This window comes from Canis lupus, chromosome 10, assembly GCF_011100685.1.
Source record: "Canis lupus familiaris isolate Mischka breed German Shepherd chromosome 10, alternate assembly UU_Cfam_GSD_1.0, whole genome shotgun sequence".
In the NCBI taxonomy this organism is placed as follows: Eukaryota; Metazoa; Chordata; class Mammalia; order Carnivora; family Canidae; genus Canis; species Canis lupus.
Genome location: NC_049231.1, coordinates 65,648,900 through 65,668,356, shown reverse-complemented (window position 1 = coordinate 65,668,356; position 19,457 = coordinate 65,648,900). Strand labels below are relative to the sequence as shown.

At 50.3% G+C, this 19,457-nt stretch overlaps 2 long non-coding RNA genes across 3 annotated transcripts; one reads left to right on the top strand and one right to left on the bottom strand.

Annotated features, from left to right (window-relative positions):
• Positions 1-3,390: 3,390 nt before the first annotated feature.
• Positions 3,391-5,862, bottom strand: LOC119873699. The gene is made up of 4 exons (XR_005366160.1): positions 5,362-5,862; positions 5,077-5,182; positions 4,089-4,209; positions 3,391-3,830 (listed from the first exon to the last, which is right to left on the bottom strand). It is a non-coding gene; the product is annotated as an uncharacterized LOC119873699 (long non-coding RNA).
• LOC111097786 lies at positions 3,912-17,075 on the top strand. 2 transcript variants are annotated; one of them, XR_005366159.1, is made up of 3 exons: positions 3,912-4,575; positions 5,104-5,221; positions 6,980-7,868. It is a non-coding gene; the product is annotated as an uncharacterized LOC111097786 (long non-coding RNA). The 2 variants fall into 2 exon arrangements; XR_005366158.1 differs by lacking the exon at positions 6,980-7,868 and adding an exon at positions 16,179-17,075 and having other exon boundaries at positions 3,913-4,575.
• The last annotated feature ends 2,382 nt before the right edge of the window (positions 17,076-19,457 follow it).

Here is a 19,457-nt window from a genome sequence, read left to right as displayed (position 1 = left end):
ACAAACGTGGATTGTGTGCCTTGGAACAAGTAGCGAGGCTTATCAAGACTTTCCAGCCTTCTGCTTTTCATAAAGCAGTTCTTGTCCTGAGGATGAAACAGAGAGACAGCAAGAGCCCAGTAAACTAGGTCTGCCTGCTGGTGGCCAGAACGGGTCAAGCATTTCTGGGGCCACCACCTTCTTGGGGGCTTATTAAGGTCAAAGTCTTTTCTAATAAGGGCCAGGCAGCTGGTGAGCAGTAACTGCCTTCTCTTCATTGTAGCAGGAGCTGGAGCCCAACCGAGGGAGGCAGGGCTGGGACCTAGTCAACCCTGGCCAAGAATGGGGTATTAGAGACTCACAAGTTTTTTATGTTCTTCTTTCCCTTGCTAGGCTCTGCTCCCCAGCAAGCTTCAAGGGAGCACCAATTTTGTACAAGTCATTGCCCCGAGGGAAGAGAAAGAAAGAAGATAACAAGAAATTTACCATCTGGTAGAGGAGGGAGTCAGGCATATAAAGAAAGGAATCGATGCCCCAAATAAAGCATAAGAAGAGGAAACTCTTTCCCTCTACCCTCCTAGATTTGATAGTGGGGTCAATGAAATCAACGACAAGAGGCAGATTAGCTGGAGAAAAGATAAACACATTTATTAATTTTTAATATTACATGGACAAGGGCATCCGAGAGGGAAAAAAAGCAAATACCTGAAAAAAAAAAAAAAAAAGATGAGATTTGAGAACCTATGTACCATCTTAATGGAGAAGAGGGGGGAGATGCAGGTCACGTGGGGGAGGGTAAATGATTGGGAAGGATGAACGGGCCCTCAGAAGAACGGATGGGAGGTGTGAGGGTGTGGTGTGGACTTGTAGTCTCCTCTCCTGGGGTGGGAGTTCGCTAGAGTTGATGAATCTCCCGGGTTGGGGACTTAGGACCATGGAGACCCTTTCAGAGGCTCTGAGTTTAGAAAGATGAGGGCAGTTCAGAGAGAGCCCCTCCCTGCCTCTGCTGTTTTTCAAGTGCCTTCAGCTCAAAATAATCGATAGGGCCAAGCAGCATGTTCTTGATCTCCTTCAAAAGCATGAGTGGAAAATGCCGAGTTCTGTTCACAAAATAAGTAATCCTCAAGCTGTGTGGAATGCTGTTCTGTGAAGCCTGCGGCATTGTTTTCATACAAGTTCAGTATTCTTTTAAATAATGGCAGAACCCTAACAAAATTTTATTAGGGTCAGATGTGTGCTAAGCACTCCGCGAGCATTAGTTTGTGTAGTGGCTGTGACGACCCTGAGAGGAAGGTACTGCCATCATTTTCTCCATTTTACAGACCAGGTCAGAGATGGTTAGAGATGTAAAATTGTATCCCTGTAGGAAGGGGAGCCAGAACCTTGACCCAGTTTGGTCCGACTCTAAAGCTTGAGTTCTGAATGCGATGCTGCGCTGGACGTCCAGATGCATCAATAGGCATTTTGGAGGGAGCTCCAAAAAAGCGGGAGCTGACTGGTTCTAGTACTATCCAGCCTATAGCCCTACGTCAGTATTTTGCCTCAAAGGCTACGGTTTCCTTCTCCTTTATTTTAATGATTGAACCAGATGACTACAAATGCACCTTCCATTTACTAAAATTCCCTCAATCTAGGATGTTTAAGTTCCTACAATGAAACTTTCTCATGTGCACTCCCTTAAGTGCCTTAATTCCAAGGAACAAGGCAAGCAAGCTACTGTTGTACTTACCCACTCTCGGACCTTCGGGAAGGTTGCTCAAAAGGCCGAATGCAGTAGCAGGGTCGATCAAGGGAGTCCAAGGTAGGGAGCCACAATCACTTTAGGAAGGAACTCAGTACTCCTACCCTAACACACACGATGTGTATTAGAGTTGACTGCTACGTCAAACAGCCAGCACGTATCAATGGCTTAACCCAAGGAAAGTTTATTTCTCACTTAGGAATAGTCCAACCCAAGTGTCCTACTTCTATGGCTCTTCTCCAAGGGGCTTCTCAGGAACCCAGGCTCTGCCTATTTCCTAGGTCCTCAGAATACTTTGGCTCCAGTTGCAGAGGATCCCCTGAAAGGCTTTTAGGGAGCAAGAAGTAGCATCTTACTTCTACCCCATTCCATTGGTCAGAATTGGTCGAATGATCCCACCTGCTTTCCCAGGAGGACTGGGAAATGTAGTCTCACCGTGTTTCCGAAAGGAAGCTGACTTTGATGACTATACAGTGGTTTCTGTAGAAGACTGTAAGTAGTCAAGTCAATCTTTAAAAAGACAAGTAAGGAGGAAATTTAGCCTCCTAGTCGTGGAGGCTCTCCATTGCCGTCCTCTCTGGGATGCCGACAGCGCACCTTCCCACCATGACTGCTCATAGTACTAACCTGAGTGTCCTTTGGTAAGAATAATGTGACCCATCTTTTCCTTCTTGGTTCTCTAAGAAAGGGTGATAGGCCCTTTTTTCTTTCTCTCTCTCTCTTTTTAAAAGATTTATTGACCTAAGACAGAGAGAGAGAGCAGGGGGAGGGTAGAGGGAGAGGGAGAGGGAGACAGAACCTCAGGCAGACTCTGCACTGAGCTCAGAGCCTGATGCGGGGCTGGATCCCATGACCCTGAGATCATGACTTGGGCCAAAACCAAGGATCACATGCTTAATGACTGAGCCACCCAGATGCCCCTCTATCTTTCTTTTTCAAAGAAAAGTAGAATGTCACATGCAGTGCCTCATTTAGATGTGTCTGGAGTCTTGGAAGCTTGACTATCCTACGTTCTCCTACAAATGGACCTTGAGAGCTTGTTCAGAGTTTCCAGCAGGGGAGTGCAGCTGGTCCTAGGCCCTTGACTAAAGAATAGTTCTCTATGGGGGAGGGTCATCCTCTTCAGCTGAGTGTACAGCTTTGCGAGGGACACACCGAGTCGTGAGGGAAGAAGGGGACACCCACGTAGCTAAGCCAGATCAGCCAAATCCACCCTGGTGATCAGCGGGATGATGCATGTCTCAGCCAGATCCCCCTCACATCTGGTAATAGGCCTTTCTTCGAGTGTGTAATAGGACTTTCCTCAGTGTCTTGTCTTGGGACCAAGGGAAATAACAGTAACTAGCATTTATTGAGCACATATTATATAAACCAGCACTTACATCGTCACCTTAGTGGGGGCAAATCTCACCCTAGGTCTGGATGAGATGTGTAGAATTGAATAAATGGTTTCGACTTCTGTTTTTAACACCCATTCTGCTGGGTGTCAGAAAGGTCATTTCTGTTGCTTTGGCTTCTGCTCTATAACCAGATTTTGTCTTGAGTTTCCAGGGGATGGATGGGAAGTAGCTGGGATTCAATGTTCTGGTGTCCATCGGTCCATGGTGGCATCTGCCATTACATCCTGTCAAGTGACAAAACTAAAACAATTGGAGTTTAATGTCATTTATTCAAGGCAAAAAAAAAAAAAAAATCCCTGGGCCAGGGGAGGTGCCTCACAAGCCGTGGAGCTGTTCCCGAGGGCGTTTGGGCCAGAGTGAGCTTCACAGGGCCTTAGGAGAGGCAGCGCGGGAAGGCCGGGACCGGGAAGGCCGGGACCCACGGGGCAGGGGCAGGGGGCAGGGAGGCTGGGCCGCAGGGGAGCGCAGGACTGAGGGCTGTGATGGCGTCTGTCTGCTCGCTTTCCCTGACGGATGGTTTTCCCAAGCTCAGGCTGACTTGGGTTGAGCTCTGTGACGTAGCCTCCACTGGGTGGGTCCCGATGTCCACATGAACGTCATCAGTCCAAACTGCCAGGCTTCACGGCCCGTCAGGCCCCCGCCTGGGTCGGTGCTCCGCTCACACCTCAAAGCCACGGTCGTCTCTGCTTCTACTTCACGTCCACCTCCCCCTTGACCAAGAACAAGCCACGGTTTCCGGCACCTGGAGAGATCCTGACACTCCCACCTCCTGCCTGACAGAGCCACCCCCTCCCCGCGCCCTCCCCCGGGGCAGGCCTTTCTCAGGGACCCTGCTGCCCGCTTGGTGGCTCTCCTGCCTCCATAGCCTCGATAATCCTCCTCTGCCTTGTCCTCTGAACTCTGTGTTCAGTATTTATGCCACAGAGGTGACGTGTTAAACTTTGCAGAGCCAAAGGGCTCCTTCTTACCACTGCTAAGTAGTCCTGTGGCTTTTGGGCCTTATCGCTCCTCCCCTGAGGCAGCAAGAGCCGCTGACTTCAGGCCAGATAAGGAAACACCACAGACGGGTCAGGAGGAGGCCAAGGGGCACTAGGAAGTAAATACGCTGTTACAAAAAAAAAATTGCGAATTTGTCAAAATATTTTCCTGTCCCAATCTCACTGAATTCTCAAAGGCCCGTGTCTGAGGCGGCCGCCCTCACTCTCTACGGCACCGACGGAGACACTGAGTTGTACTCCTGGGATCTGCTGTGCCAGGATACGTTTTGGGTGTGTGGGGGATGGAGGAAGTTACTGCCGATTTGAATTGGTGGAAAGTTCGGAGAAGGGCCATTGCCAAGACATTCGCCCTTAGTACCCTGAAGTGCGGACACAGATGAACTGATACGAAATCTCATCCACTGGAGACGAGCCTCAGCCTTGCCTTTAACACATACCTGAGGCGCACTTGAAAATTGTAAGAAGCCTATTATTCGGAAGGGGGGGGGGGGGACAAAAGGTTGGCGAAGAATCCCTTCAATTAAGTTAAACTCCTTCTTGCAAATCTCGTCTAATGATTTGCTTATTAGGAAAATCCTTTTATTTACCAACAGTGTGAATGTAAAGTTTGCTCAGTCATTCAATAAATATCGACCGAGGCCTTTCGAGGCCGAGTGCAGACAGTAATTAGGTTTTAAACTCTCCAATTTGCAGCATTGAGATGCTCTAAGCTGCCTCCTCCCCTCAGATTTGAAATCTTTCTAAAATTCAGTGAATCCTGGGAGCAGAAGGAAGGGGGTTCTGGGAGCCCCACAGGGATTGGGGGGTGCTGGGAAGAGGTGCTTAGAAATGTGGGAGGAGACGAGGCTTGCAAGGTCTGAGGGAGGAACAGACCCTGCAGGGGAGCAAAAGGGATAGAACACCCCCCAGTCCTTCTGGGGACAAGGCCTCCATTTTCCATAGATGCTCCCTTACTGACCTGTGTTGACTAAATCTCCACACCCAGGATGACGGGGCTTCTCTTACACCCCGGTGAAGCCCATCACACCGTGGTCTCATAGTGCCAGACAGCACCGCCGAAGAACCTGGAGAAGCAAAAGACGCAACAACAGGCGCAAACCAAGGTAAGTGTCCGGTTGGAGTATTGTTGGGACAGGGGCCAAGGTGGGTGGCAGGGGCTCTCATTTCGAAAAGGAAAAGGAACCACAGTAAAGTTATTTTTGGAGCTCGCCAACCTTTGCTCAGGCTTCCAAATGGCACTTACTAGAAAGCCTCTGGAAAACGCCTCCTCTACGCATCCGGGGTCAGGGGTTCGACGAGGGCTCATCATCTTCTGGTGGAAGAATTAGCGGCCTCAGAGGCCTTGCAGGCATGGGGTCAGCGGTTCTGAAGGCACTCCCTATTGTTAGAAAAGACGGCAGCGTCCTGTGGGTGGTGGGAAGACTGGGGCCCTCTTGAGAGAGCTGGGTGCGGCCTGCTGGCGTCCTTAACGAGGGGCACGTCTCAGTGGTGTTGGTATCGCCACCTTCTCCGACACCAGCAACAGTAAGGGCCGTTTCCAATAGTTGAGCAGGTTCCAAGTCAAGCCTGAAGGTGACCATCAAGGAAGGAGTCAGGTGACTTGGGTTCAAATCCGGACCTTACCGCTTTCCAGGTACAGTAGATTTGGGGTGGCTGCAAATTCTTTGCACTCCTCCTCCCATTAAGAGATAGAGTCCAGGGGTGCCTGGGGGGCTCAGGGGTTGAGCGTCTGCCCTTGGCTCAGGGACCCGGGATCCCAGAATCGAGGCCCACATTGGGCTCCCTGTGGAGAGCCTGCTTCTCCCTCGGCCTAGGTCTCTGCCTCTCTCTCTGTGTGTGTCTCTCATAAATAAATAAATAAATAAATAAATAAATAAATAAATAAAGTAAAAAAAAAAAAAGAGATGGCCTCCATTCCCCATCTTCCTTCTCTAGGCTGGGCCTGTGGTTCACCTTGACCTGGAGCCTGGGGTAGGAGTAGTGCTAGGCTAGTGCCACAGGGGACTTGCAGCTTCTGCCCTGGCCTCTCGGAATGCTCACTCTCAGGACATTCCCTGTCAGGCTGCATGGGACACTTTGTAGAGATTGAGAGACCTTGAGTGACTGCTCCAGCTTTATCTGTTCAGCCAAAGCTGTGCTGGGACATGTGGCTCAGTGGAGCCTCCACGTAGCTAGAGCCCCAGCCAACGTCTAACTGCAAATGCATGGGACTCCCCCCCCCCCCCCATGAGATCTGCCTGCAGACGCCTCCAGGGAACCATAAGAACCAAGGCTTCAGGCTCCCATGTATGGGGGTGTGTACAGAGTAGGACCTCAGCTGAGGTACCTCACCACTCAGAGGGGTAGTTTCCTTCTATAAAAATGGGCAAAAGAGCGGGGGCTACTTCAGAGGTCTGAATGTGAAAATGGTGCAAGTGCCAAGCACAGTGGCCAGCACACAGTAGGTCTTCAATGCATGCCAGGCTCCTTCCCGCCCTTTCTCCAGGAGGTCCTACCTACGGCCCGGGTGTGAGTCAGTATAGGCTGCCGCTCTGGACCTCCTGGGCAAACACCCGACTGCCCTCAAAGGGAATGCCTGGGATTGAATCCGAAAATGGGGTTGGAGAGAACTTGATTGTTATCTTTCTGGGGCAATCTGCATCCCTCCACCCACCCACCCCATCCCCTGCCTTTAGGAAAAATATTACCATGTTGTATGAGGAAAATTGTAAGTTTTAAACACAATTTTTCTTCTCAGTTTAAGAGATTGAGAGATTAGGTTTTCGCCTCTCTCTTTTTTTTTTTTTTTTTAGCAAGAAATATGCTTGCTCACATTGAAAAGTACCGGCATGAAATAAAACAACTCCCCTTCTGTTCCCCAGCCAGCAGGTTTTCTTCAACACCCCAGCCCCGGAGAGCCACAGATTGCACAGCGGGCAGACTTTGTTGAACAGATGAACAACTGTGGCTTAATCTGTTTGGGGAAAGGAAAAAAAAAGTCCTGAAGCAATTGATAAAGAGGCTGAGAGGCTGAGGTCAGTGTGAAGGAAGAGTAAATGAGGCCAGATTGGGGAACGTTGAAACCTAAGCCTCTTCCCCCCACCCTCCGCGCCTCTTCCCCCCACCCCCGTCCTGAATGGGGTGTGTGGGTAACACTCAGGACTAATCTGCTGGGAAAGGAGCTGAGAGCCTCCCGGACCGCCTAGGTCGGAGTCCTGTTTCCATTATTATCCAAAATTATTTATTTCATGGATTCATCTAGTTTATTACCCAAAACATTTTTTTTTTTTTGAAAACTGTTATCAGAGTGTAGCATAGGATAGTACAGGAATCCTAAGGACAGGCAAACGAGGGTTCATAAGCCGAACACATGGGGTAACCCGCACGCAGGTGGGGAACACACCCCCAGCCCCCCACTGGCCTAGTCGCTATCCCAACTTAGAACCTCAGGATGTCTCGGAGCTCATACACGTTCACGTGTGTCCTTCTAGAGACGATCTGCACATATGCAAGAATACGGATGTTATTATTTTATACAAATGTAGTAAAAAATGTATTTTGTAAGGTACATAGTGTATTATCCAGAATAGTCCGCCTCTGGCTTTTTTTCACATTTTTCTTGGTGATCGTTCTATATCACTATGTGGAAAGTGGCTACTTTCTTTAGTGGTTGCATAGTATTCCTTTGTCTAAATGTACCACAATTATTTAATTTTATTAAAAGGCAAAGAGGGGGGATCCCTGGGTGGCTCAGTGGTTTGGTGCCTGCCTTTGGCCCAGGGCGTGATCCTGGGGTCCTGGGATCGAGTCCTGCATCAGGCTCCCTGCGGGGAGCCTGCTTCTCCCTCTGTCCGTGTCTCTGTCTCTTTCTGTGTGTCTCCATGAATAAGTAAATAACATCTTTAAAAATAAATAAATAAATAAAAGGCAAAGAGGTTGTGTTCAATCTTTTTGGAGCTTTGGAGCTGGCTTTTCTTTTTTTTTTAAGTATTCTTGAGGTATCTTTGTTGTCCTTCATATTTAAGGTGGCAGCTAGGCCTGAAAAATACTACCAGTTCCTACTCGATTCTGAAATGTGTTGGGTGTGGTACCACCTGGGGTGGTCGCCTATTTTATTGCCTCGTCCTGTTAGGACTCGGTTGTTCCGTGTTTGAGTATGTATCCAGGAAGTAGAAATAATGTCCCTGACCCCCCACTTCCCTTTCTGGCAAATCAGCATCCGGTGAATGAGTCCAACTGCTTTCCCCCACGCCCCTCTCTCAGGCCCTGGCTCCCCCAGCATTGTCCTGGCCCCGGGAGCTGGAGGTTTTGGAAGACAGGCCTCCAGCTCTTCCAGGCAGGACCAGTTGGAGGAACTGTGTTCACGCTGATTAAGCCGGGCCCTCCTTTCCTGCCTGCCTCCTCCTTCCAATGGTCTTTTTTTTTTTTTCTAAGATTTTATTTTATTTATTCATGAGAGACACACGCAGAGAGAGAGAGGCAGAGACACAGGCAGAGGGAGAAGCAGACCCCATGCAGGGAGCCCGACGCGGGACTCGATCCCGGGTCTCCAGGACCACGACATGAGCTGAAGTCAGACTCTCAACCGCTGAGCCACCCAGGTGCCCCCCAAGGGTCTTTTCATCCCTCATCTCCCTCCCTGTCATTTACAGGAGCTCTCAGAGTCATTTACACTTGGTGTGACTTCACGTGGGTGCCTACCTCTTTCTCCAGCTGGCATTTGCTCTCGAAATTTCTTCCCTACCATATTTACAGCACACTAGTCTTTGCCCCCTTAGGGCCTTTTGACACCCTGACAGCAGGAGCAGTGATACACTTGGGGGGTTGGGGCAGTCTGCTCCCCTCTCTCCGCCGCCACCAGAATCAGGCCTGTGCTTTCCCGGCCCTCAGGGGACAGGCAGGAAGGGGTAGGCCTCGCTGGGCCAGGACCTCCGGGGAGGCAGGACGGTCCCAATATCTGTCACCTACAGCAGACGGGCAAATGCCACGGGCTCTGTGCAGAGGGGCGCAAGGCTGAGCTACGGAAGCATGTCCTCCAAAGGCGGGGTCGCAGGCAAGAGTCGGGGTTGGGGGCGCCCTCGTTCAGTGTAGGAGGAAGTCCTCGGGGTGCGACGCCAGGAGGCAAGCATCACTGGCTCACCTCTGCAACCGGCAACCAGGCCTCCCCGAGCCTCCGTGAGGGCGGTGACCGTGACCGCCTTGCAGAGCGTAATCGAGATGAGCTGAGCTGATGTGCAGCCACGTAAGCACGCCTGCGACCCTGACTGCTGTTCCAGGTGGCCCTGGTGCGGTGGCCCGGTGCTGGTCACCTTAGCCCAGGCCCTGCTCCCTTTGTCCTCCCGGGCCTGGCCTCTCTCCTGGCTCCCCTCGCTGTCCGAGCCTGTCCTGGTCTCTGCTCCCCCTTTCCCGCCCCCACCCCCTGCATGCCTGCTGCCTCCACCAGGAAGCCCTCACTCCTCCCACTCCCTCGGCCCGGCCCTCCACCCACGAGGGGGCAAAAAGCCCACCGCGAACCGAGGAACATACACCAGCTTCTTCCTCCAGAGCTTTTGTGTTTCGTTTGCCACTTAGTCTCTGCACTGTCCAGGCTCCTTCCAAACTCCCAGCTCCAGGGTCTCCCTGACCCCCCACCTCCTCAGGTGCCCCAGGACGGTCTGGAGGGAGGGAGCAGGAGGTGCCATCCTGAGCCCTGGGGACTGCGGAGACCAGCCATGGCTAACACCCTCTCCACGGGCCTCACGTCTGTGCGTCTGTGCGGATGGTAAGAACCACGGAACGGAGCGATGTCCTGTGAGGGCCTGCTCCAGAGCCGGGCTGTTCCAGGCATTTCACGTTTTACTCTTCCATGTGATCCCCACAGCAGCCATCTGGCCAGGGTGTCAGCAGCCCTCTGGCCGGGGTGTCGGAAGCAGCCTCTAGATTTTCAAGCTGCAGCTCGGAGTGGGTCCCTATCAAGGTTTCATCACTGCTCAAGTAGCAGAACCGGGACTTGAACCCGGGCCTGCCTGACCCCAGGGTCCAGGAGGACTTCTGGTAGTAGTAACGCTTCACACTCTGTTTTGTAGTTGGCTCACCTAGGCCAAGAACCGGTGTCCTCGACTCTTGAACTTGGCACGCACCCCGGACTAGCTGAGGACCGCAAGCTTTGTCTTGTCCACACGCAGATCTGATGTTGAAAGAGCCAGATTGTACATATTTGGAAGTAGCTTTGCCAAGACTCACGTGGGCGCGAGTGTTTTCCCAAACTTCTGAAATACCTTCCTCCATGAATGAATCTCCTGGGAGATAGTGGGTGTTAGAGAGGTGGTGTCGAGGGGCCCCCCGCCGCCCATGGGGACCTCCTCGGGACGGACGCGCATTACAAGAGGTATGGACGGGAAAACCAGTGGCTAGCGAAAGGTGCTCCTAAAAGGTGCTCCATGCGAGCTCCTAAAGGGCTTGAGAGTTTTCCTCAAAGCGAGCAGTGCTCCCCTTCAGGGTCAGCTGAGGGCAACAGCGCTCACAGCCTTCCCGTGGCCCAAACCTCAGGTTTATGGATCGCGTCCGTGGAGGCGCGGTCTGACCTTCCACCCGAAGTCTTTCCAACCCCTTTTTTCCTTGAGGTTTGGACTCTTCTTCCTCTGGATTTTTGCCTGCAGCTCTCACCTGAACGATAGCCTAATGATATCCCTAGTGTCCTAGCATTAAATAGAGGGGCTGCTCTGGATCGAAGTGTGTTCCCACAAAACTCACATCCACCCTAGAACCCCAGAATGCCGCATTACTTGGAAACTGGGTCTGTGATTGGCTACAATGAGGTCATCCCGAAGGAATTCCACCCCAAGAGGAAATCCCCTGCCTGGTGTCCTGCTAAGAGAAAGGAAAGGGGGGACCACACGGAGCCCCGGGTGAGCCCGGAGGCCGGAGCCTGGAGTAACACGTCCCCCAGCCTGGGAACACCACGGGTGGCCGGCACCCACCAGGAACTGGGAGAGGCGGGGGAGGATGCTCCCTAGAGCCTTCGGGGGAAGCATGACCCGCCCACACCTTGAGTTTGGACTTCCAGCCTCCAGGACTGTGAGAGAATACGGATCTGTCATTTGAAGTCACCTGCGATGATTAGCTCTGGGAGCCCTAGGACACTGGTCCAGGGACTGTCACATGACTCTCTAAAGAAGATACTTTTTTGCTCATGAACATTCCATGGGCTTTGTCTTGTTTTTAAACAAAGCTCGCCGGGCCTCAGTTTTCTCACCTACAGGTGGCTTATTAGTCAACTCCGACTGCATTAAAAGTACCCCAGCCTCGGTGACACAAGGCACTGGGCCTGTACCACCAGGCTCACGGGCCCGTGGGGAGGCTGGTTGCTCTGCTCCACACATCTCTCGCTCTTTGAGAAGAAGTACAGGCCTCCCGGGCCTTCTTAAGGCCAGTGCAGAAGCCCCAGTGGGGAAACCCCGTGTGAGAGCACCTTGAAAGCCTCTGCATGTGGCACATCTGCTAGCATCCCTTGGCCCGAGCCAGTCAGAAGGCTCTGGAGGAGAATCCGTCTTCTTTCCTGTCTTGTTTTCTAGAGGCTGCCTGCATTATTTGGCTTGTGGCCTCCTTCCATCTTCAAAGCCAGCAGTGGCCGCCCAGACATCACTCTGACTCTCCTGCTTCCCTCTTAACTCCTAAGCACCCTGGTGATTTCGTTAGGTCAGCCGGACAGTCCAGGACGATGTCCCAGCCTCAAGGTCAGCGGACTGGCAACCTTAATCCTCCTGTGCCACATAACGTAAGATATTCACAGGTTCTGGGGACTAGGACGTGGGCATCTTTGGGGGCCATTATTCTGCTGATCGCATGGTCAAAACTAGTGTCACAGACTCGAGGGGAGGGGACGTAGACTCGACCATTTGCTGGGAGGAATAGCACAGCTTCTGTGGCTCTCTTTAACCACCGCAGCATGCATTGACTCACGCAATCCTCAGAGCAGCCCCACAAGGTGGGTACTAGAATTATCCACATTGGAAAGGAGAAAACTGAGAGCAGAGGTGTTAATTACGGGGCTAAGCTGAGCCAGCTGGTAAGCAGGAGAGCCGGCCTTCCATCTAGGCCGTTGGGCCGTGGAACCAGAGCACTGTCGTGCCTGGCATTCCCGGGGCTCAGCAGATGTGTATTTTCTCCTCTGTTGATCCCATTCTCTCAACCTTTCAGGAGCAGGAAGCTGGCCTGTAGCTCATGATACACACTCATCTCTCACACATACACTCACACACACGAGGGCTATGGTAAAGTCCTCTTAATAATCGGGGTGGTGGAGTGATACCTATTTAAGTCAATAGAAATTTCATGTTGATCTTCCAACCCTCTTCTTTTTTTAAGATTTTTTAATTTATTCATATATGAGAGACAGAGAGAGAAGCAGAGATACAGGAAGAGGGAGACGCAGGCTCCCTGCAGGGAACCCGATGTGGGACTTGATCCCAGCACCCCGGGATCGCGCCCTGAGCCAAAGGCAGACGCTCAACCACTGAGCCACCCAGGCGTCCCTTCCAACCCTCTTCTGACTGGTTATTAGTTTTCTTGCGATTTCTCTCTACCATGGAACTGCCACCCAACTTCCATACTCTTGACTTTTTGACTCCAGCTCACTCCTGTCTGCTAGTCCCTATTCTCAGATGTTGTCTTAGTAATATGTGGGTCCCTTCCCCTCTCTGGTGTGGTGCCCTGGCCCCGACACTTCCCACCCCCACCCCAAGCCCAGGGTCCTCTCCCAGAGCAAACCTTTCTCTGTTGAAGCTGGAACGTCGCACAGTGCAGGTCCCAAAACCAAAGGCAATGGGGCGATGCCCAGAGGGAGTGGGAGCCGCAACATCTAAAAATCAGCATCTTGTTGGGTTGCCTGGCTGGTTTAGTCCGTAGAGCAATTGACTCTTGAGCTCGGGGTCCAGAGGTCAAGCCCCATATTGGGCACAGAGTTTACTTAATTTAAAAAAAGAAAAGGGGTGGGGGGCAGCCCCGGTGGCTTAGCAGTTTAGTGCTGCCTTCAGCCCAGGGTGTGATCCTGGAGATCCGGGATCGAGTCCCACGTCGGGCTCCCGGCATGGAGCCCACTTCTCCCTCTGCCTGTCTCTCTCTCTCTTTGTGTGTCGAAAGAAAGAAAGAAAGAAAGAAAGAAAGAAAGAAAGAAGAAAGAAAGAAAGAAAGACCACCCAACATCTTGTCTGAATACATTCAAATTTACGTAGGTTTTGAGATCAATGTATATGAAGTACTAGGGATCACGGGTGGGAAGCATTAGCCTAAATAATCATGCGATTTGCACCAAATTCTCTACGTCCTACCCTAGAACCCGTAAGAGCCTGGTGTCAAGACAGTCTGCAGACAGAAGTGGATGCATGCCTTTTAAATAGAGTAATGCTTTTGGATTCGTTCACTTGTCAGACAAATATTTATTAAGTACTTGCTATGAATCAGTCACTGTGCTAGGCATAGAGCACAAAGATGAATAATTTGGATGATTCCTGCCCCAAGGAGTTCACAGTTAATTACAACTATTATCCACATTTTATATTATCTACGTTTTATACGTGGGCATGGAAAGTCTAAAGATATTAACCACTATATGTGTCTGTCAGTTAGACGAGGTATTTTTCCCAGGAATTATCATTCAGAAAAGAGGGAAGTACTTGGAAGAGAGGCAAGATGGTGGAAGAGATGGTGGTCCTCGTTTCATGTGATCCCCCAAATTTAGCAAGACGAAAGTACTTCATCTTTGGGCCTACAAATTCTATACTAAATACTAAACACACTATAAAGGAATAATACAAAGTGTCCCCTTTACTACCCTTAGTCAGTACTTCTGACGTTTCTGGTCACCAGATGTGTGGATTTTCCACACTTCAAGCCATTGTGACACTATCTGGGTGTCCTACAATTTACCTCAATTCTGACACTCTCCCCCTGGAGATAGATCCCACAGGTTAGGGGCTCGGCCCCGTGAGACCGTCCCCCTCCCCCCTCATCTCAGTTCAGACACCAAGCACAAGTCCAGCTTGTCACCTGGGCTTCTGACCACCTGGCTGTAAATCCAGAGGCTCCCACAAACCCCTCCTCTGGTTGATTTGTTAGAGTGGCTCACCACACCCAGGAAAGCACTTTGCTTACTACACGACCAGTTCATCATAAAAGGATGTAACTCAAAAAAACAAAAACAAAAACAAAAAAACCTTAAAAAAAAAAAAAAAAAAGGATGTAACTCACAACAGGGAGATGGAAGACAGGCATAGGGCAAGTTACGTGGGAGGGGGTGCAGAGCTTCCACGGCCTCTCAAGGTCCCTCCACATGTTGACCAACCAGGACGATCTCTGAACCATGTCCTTTTTGGGTTTTTATGGAGGCCTTGTTATATAGGCCCGACTGATTAAATCATTGGCTATTGGCAATCAATTCACCCTCCAGCTCCTCTCCGCTGCCCCTAGTCAGACAGGTCAGGGGAGAGGGGTGGGACTGATTGGTTCCTCCAGCAACCAGCCCCCATCCTAAGGTCATCTTGGGACTTTCCGAAAATCACCTCATTGATATAAACTCAGGTATGGTTGAAGGGGCTTGCTATAGGAATAACAAAAGACACCCATTTCTCCTTTATGGCTCTAATCACTTAGGAAATTTTGAGGTTTTAGGAGCTCTATACAGGAAACGGGGACAAAGACCAAATATACATATTTCGTAATAGAAATCCCAATATCATAGGATCCCTGCAACGGCTCCCATGTTACATCAATGCTTTCTAAATTGCTTTTTATTTAACAACCGTGTTACAGTTTTGAGGAAGACATTAGCCTAAAATACCCCTCGCCCACGCTAGCTTTGGAAGCTTCTGGAGATCATTGACTTGATACAAAAGGGGGACGAGGAAACGGAACAGAGATTTGTTAGTTATTCCAGGGGATGCGACTTCACATTGGCAATGCTGGAAGTTGTCATAAGCAAGCCTTTTAGGATCACTGTAAAAAGCAGAACAGTGAGTAGTTATGTTGGAGAGACTAGAGAACACAGGAGCCGACCAATGCTATGCAGATGGGCACTTTGTAGTCTGGGATAAAATTTCCAGCGACAGCTTCCCCTACAGGGTCCCTGAGAATCCCCAGCAATCCCGGCGGAAGTGAGGACGCCTAATAAGTGGCCCTCATGACCAGGAGGACACAGGTGACCAAGAGGCGCGTGAACAGTTGGAATAGATCTGGTTCACGAAACAGGAGAGTGGGAACAAGGTGGTCCTTACAGATGAAATATTTTGCATAAATTAATTCATTGCATGAATGATCTTAAATATGTGTGTGTAACTAAACTCATACATCGAGCAAGCGTATCCCAGTTAAGTCTATGCCACAAAATGTTTTCTGTGCTCACGTTGGCCAATGATGTGGGAGGATTTCCCCTCTGGAAAGTTTAGGGCTGCCTTGTATTTGGTGCCAGCTTCGGTCTGGGCACACGTGGAATCTTTGCCCAAAGCCACCAACTAGGAGGGCAGAGCCAGATCTAATGGGTTTGCCTTAATTCTTCAGTCACGCCAAGCTTCATAAAATCTAAGACACTGGTCCCTGGCCCTGTTGTCCATCTATGTCATTCCATTTAACCTCAGAGCATTTATAAGCACCAACCCCCACCATGAAGGATTTGTTCTTCAAACCCTCGAATCACTTTTAGTGCAGAATTAAGAGAGAAGAGCCTGACTTTTAACTGAAGATTAAGGAAAAAGGAATAATTTGTCTACGAACAGCTCTAGATTCTAGGGTTCTGGGGGCCCCTTCTCCCTAGTATGCAACCTGAGTTCTAATCTTCCCTGTTCTCTCACTTACTTCCTGAGAAGGTTTGACAAATGCCTGTAGGCTCAGCCCCAGCAGGACAGCCTGCAAGGAACAAATCAATGAGCAAATTCCCTTTGTCATCTTTAAAATAATAAACCAACAAACCCCATTCGTCTCTCTGGGTAACAGGATTTTACTGTTTTTTTTTTTTTTTTTTTTTGATACTTTGCAGTATCATGTTCATTTTCTACATGAGCATGTTCTTTAATAAGAACCCAAAATCTGAAATGTTCTTTATTTTTTCAGAGAGACGGAGAGCGAGAGAGCGAGTGCACGTGCAAGAAGAAGGGGAGGAGGGCAGAAGGAGAGAGAGAATCTTGAGCAGGCTCCCCCGCTCAGCGCAGAGCCCGGCCTGGGGCTTGGCCTCAACACCCTGAGATCAGGACCTGAGCCGAAATCAGAAGTCAGAAGCTCAATCAACTGACCCACTCACGTGCCCCTGAAACGTTCATTTTTGGAAACATGCAACTATTCAGCTACAGAATTCCAATTTCACTTCCCAGAATTGCCCGGAGCCCACCTCACATTTAAGTTCTTTCTTTCCAATTAATCTGGCCTAAGAGAACCAAACACTTGCCCATGGGAAATACATTCAGAGCTCCCCTCTGTTGGGATCTGCCTGCCACCCAACGCCACCTTCCCCCAGGACGCCAAGAGAGGTGTGAGTAAAGGTAAAGGGACAGAGATGCCCCAAAGAGCTTGAGCTTTATATTTTTTGTGTGTGTGTGTGTTCAACATTATTAGGTCTCTCTGAGACTTTCCTTTAAGGCCACATACTTACACATCTATCAAGTTCCTAGAAGTTCTGTGACATAGAGTAGAAGACCCTGTATGACTCAGAGCAAGCAGTGCAACCTCTCTGAGCTACAGTTTGCTCATGTGTAGAACGATGGTTGGATCCAAAGGGAAAAGGGGAGAAGAGCATGGCTTAGGGAGACAGCAGGACTGGATTCAAATCCCGATGGCTTATTGCTGGGCAAGAAGTTGAGCCTTGGCTTCCTTATTTGAAAGGAGACTTCTTGGGACCCCTGGGTGGCTCAGTGGTTGAGCATCTGCCTTTGGCTCAGGTTGTGATCCTGGGGTCCCAGGATCGAGTCCTGCATTGGGCTCCCTGCAGGAAGCCTGCCTCTCCCTCTGCCTGTGTCTCTGCCTCTCTCTGTGTCTCTCATGAATAAATAAATAAAATCTTAAAAAAAGAATGAAAGGAGACTTCTTGTCAAGATTAAATATACTGTATAATATATCCTGGTACATCTTATATGCTAAAAAAAAAATGGTAGTGCTGGTTGTTTTGATCATTACTACTACTACCATATATGCGAAAGGGCCTATTTCTCTTAAAACCATAAAGCACAAGGCTGTCAGCTCAGCTGCACAAGCTGTGCACTGCACAACTCCAGGGTGCCGTCCACATAGAACACAATGTCTAGGGCACCCTGAGAAAGCACTCTACAGATTTTAAATATTGATTTTATCGAGAATAACAGAGGTAACACAGGACTTCTCTTGTCATGTTAGGTGCAAATGAGGCTCTCTAAATGATAAAATAGGTTACAAAGGCGCTGGAACTTCTGGGCAGGACTTGTTAAATAGAACAACAAAACACGGAAAATCTACCGGTCACCCGCCTTTAAGTGATTTGTTCCAAGTGTTAGTAATGAAGACGCTGGGGAGAGAGTTGCCCTGGCCTCCTAGGCATGTCCCTTCTGCTTAAGGTACCTGAAGGGACCCGGTGGGCTTGGTGTGGGCCTCCGACAGTTAGGAAGGCGGGATAAGTTCCAAAGAGAGGCGCCGGCTGCCTTGCTCCTCGCTGGGCCGGGGACACTGCAAAGCAATCAGCCTCCGTCGCTCCAGCAGGATGGGATCAGATCGGACATATGGAAAAAGAACTGGCTTGAATGATTTTCCAGTTTCTTTAAAAGGCTTTTAGGCTCCATTTGCCAGGGAGGCCGAGCACGGGGGTGGGGTGGGGGGTGGGGGACAGCACATGCGGTGTGGATGCCCCAGGAGCAGAGGCTGGACCGAGGGGGAGTTTGGGTAGTGGGAGGGGTACAGCCCCTGCGAGGAACAGAGTGCATGCCCAGCGCCCCCAACCCAGGGTCCCTCTGCCCCTCTGCTCTGCTCGTGTTCTCTCTCTCTCTCATGCTCTCTCCCTCCCAAACAAATACATAAGATCCTAAAAAAATAAATAAAGTAAGTGCGAAAGCAAGGGCTTGAGGCTGGGCTAGCTGGAGACTCTTGAACAAGATGTGAGCTGAGGCTGGAAAAGCAGTGGGATGTGCCTTCTGAGATCCTCCAGAGGTGGGGGGATCAACACAGCAGGTGTTTCCAGCCTCGAGTCCACGGGCCTCACTTGATTCACCAGCCTACCGTCCTTGGTATTTGACAGGGTTGCCTCTGGCCTCCACCTCTCTAGATTCTTCCCTTCTACTCCTCGGCCAGGATAACCTCCACCTCCCCGGATGGACTGTGCTTAGGCCTCTCCAGCGAAAATGAATGCCCCTGAAGGCAGGGACTGTGTCTGGCCTTGTCCTCGCCCTCAGCGCCAAGGCCACGAGAAGCGTATTATTGAAGAGGATGAGAGGGCCTCGGTCCCAGAACAGAGGGATGGGAGGATGGTGGTGGGGGAGCAGGAGGGGGAGGGTGGACAGGAAATGGAGGTGCCGCACAGAGCTCATCCTCCCCCTTCATCTCTGGGACAGCCAAGGACTACGCCATTAGATTTTAGGAACAAGGAGAAATCATACACTGCCACCGTCATCTCTCCAAAAGCACCCTTCCCCGACTTAAAAAATTCAATTAGAAATTTAACAGCCCTATGGTAAAAGCTTTATTCCTCTGACCTTTTATTCATTGGAAATATCCAGTTTACTACCCATCTACCCTCCATGAGGTTGACTGTTGTTCTAATGATGATGCAACGCACTGGAAGTTTCCAAAGTCCTGAAGTCCTGTTCCGCCAAGACAGTCTGAGTTCCGCGACACGACAACTGGGTGTGCGGTACACACCGCGCGTGAAGTCTTCCAATGGTCGCTCTTTGTCACTTGGTTAGCCTGAACATCCCACTGCCCGAGCATGTCACATAACAAACATTTCTCGTTCTTGGGGGTCAGGCTCACCTCTGAGAGATGGAGCATGGACAGGGAAAATTCGCTCCTTCCATCGCTCAGGTAAGCCTTCATGCCACGTAGATCTCTCCAGGGCGGATTTCAGACGAGTGATGTTCAAGGTGAAACAAAGCGATGAGCCGACATGGAAACATATATCGCTTTCTCCATATGTTTATAGACAGATCTCTCTCGAACTCAAGAAAACAGCTTTCCCCTCCACCGAAATACCAACTTCCCTCCAATTTCCTGGCAGTTCACAATCAGAGCACGCCGGGGAGGCTGCAATATTTTCCTTCGAATGTGTAGAAACACCTTGTTCTCGGAGAGCTGTGCTCAAGCCTATTGAGTGCTGTCTCGTGTGATCATCGGGGCCGTCCCACTTGTGCGGTAAAATGCTGGTTTATTCTTCTGGAC